Source organism: Trichechus manatus, unplaced genomic scaffold, assembly GCF_000243295.1.
Source record: "Trichechus manatus latirostris isolate Lorelei unplaced genomic scaffold, TriManLat1.0 scaffold01663, whole genome shotgun sequence".
NCBI lineage: Eukaryota > Metazoa > Chordata > Mammalia > Sirenia > Trichechidae > Trichechus > Trichechus manatus.
The window spans coordinates 1-1,836 of record NW_004445599.1 but is presented as its reverse complement, the minus strand read 5'-3'; the positions used below and the strand labels follow the sequence as shown (position 1 = coordinate 1,836).

At 49.2% G+C, this 1,836-nt stretch overlaps 1 pseudogene; it reads right to left on the bottom strand.

Annotated features, from left to right (window-relative positions):
- Positions 1-1,324, bottom strand: part of LOC101342313 (ATP-dependent RNA helicase DHX8 pseudogene) — a 3,774-nt pseudogene extending 2,450 nt beyond the window's left edge.
- Positions 1,325-1,836: the final 512 nt, after the last annotated feature.

The following is a 1,836-nucleotide window of genomic DNA, read 5'->3' as shown; positions in this document are numbered from 1 at the left end:
TTGCTTCCACTTGGGAACATCATTGGACATCATCCCAACACCCCTCATGTTGGCAGCAATCTGCCTGCCTTTCACATTAGGCAGAGGATCAACCTAGAGTTTGTTGATTCCCATGGGAATAGAATTCATCTCAGCTTCCCATTGGGCCTGCTTGAGTTCCCGACTTTCTTTAGCCAAGGCACTCTGCATCATGGCTGCTTGGGAGAGGGAGCCATCTGGATTCTGAATGATTTTAATGGAGCTTATGTCCATGCTTTGCTTGGTGTGCCTCTTAGGAATGGAGGCTTTTCCTCAACCAGTTCCATCTCAAGGTCCTCATCTTCTTCATCATCCACCTTCGGGAGAATGCGGTGTCTTCATCAAAGTCTGGAAACTCTTCTTTAGAAAGGACATTGGCAGCAATCATCTGTTTGATGTCCCACTTCTCAGAGTCTGAGATGTGGGTGAGGTACTTGTGCTCCAGTGAGTCATCCTCTATTTCAGAGGCACAGAGGAGGGAGAGGTGAGTGGGTCTGTCAGGATTCCACATTGAGGTCTCCTCATTGCTGCCCCCAACAAGATTTCGTCGCCGATTTTGTTTCAGATCTTCTCCAGTCTCTTGATCCACATCCTTCATGCTCAGACTGGTCTTGGTCCCAGTGAAGGACAACACTTTGACCCTCCGGCCTTTGCTCACCCCATCAGCCACACTGGGCACGCGGACTTCCTGCTGGAGCTCAGACAAGTGCACCAGTCCTTCTCATGGCTTCCTTAGTCCCTGCAGCTGTGCAAAGCAACCGAACTGCATAATGCTGGTAACTTTGCCATTGTAAACGTCCCCGATGGCGAGTTCCTTAGGGGGAGGGCGGTTCGCATGCGTATCCCGCCATCTGTCCAGATTCCTCTCCCCATACCTGTTTTGCTCCTCGTGGTCTCTAGGAGGACTCTGCTTTCTGCTCCTGGACTGATATCTATTCCTCCTCTGGGTCCAGAAATGTAATGGAGAATGGGACCGGCGTCTCCGCTTATGGTCTCTATCACGGTCTGGCTCTCACTCTAGGTTTCTTTCTTGGTTCTGCTTCTTCTTCTTTGTCCTGTCCAGGTGCTCAGCGTCTCTGTGCTTCTCCCGGCCTGCTGCGCCGGGCATTAAGGCTTCCAGTTCTTTGAGAACCTCCACAGCGACTTTCATATCGTCCTCACCTAACGTGTTCCCAACGGAAGAGTTGTCTGGTTGGCAATGGAGTGAAAAGAGTTTCTTCAGCTTTCCATTTTCGATTTTGTGTTTAACAAGTGGATCTTTGCTAGTAGAAGCCTTTGCTGGAAGCCCCATGGTTTAAGACGCAGCAAGTTGTTAATAAGAGAATGCGTGAATTCTGCGCCATGTTTAACCAGAGAAGCCTTAAAAGTATCAAAGGTGGTATTATTCTCAGCAAGACCGATCACAAATTCAGCCAGATCCTTGTCGTTGATCCCCAAATGATTGTCCAGCTCAGTACAAACCTTTCACACCAATGATAAATACTTGAGTTTGGCGAGTTCTTCCGCTGGGCCTGGCGCCACCTGGGTTAAGGCTGCCGCCTAAGGCCTTTCTGCCTCCGCCTGGCTTCGGTTTCCATTTCCAATTCTCAGATAGATGGATACTGGAAACAGTCCGTGGTGCAACTTTATCTAGGCTCATTCCCTGCACCAGGTCCAGGACATCTGCAAGCAGATGTTAGGCATAATGGACACACACAAGCTGGATGTAGTCACGCTATATACAATGGGACGAAGTACTTTCCGGTGCTGCATCATACTCACAATCATTGTTATGCTTGAGCTCGTTGTTGCAGCCACTGTGTCAATCCATCTCATTGA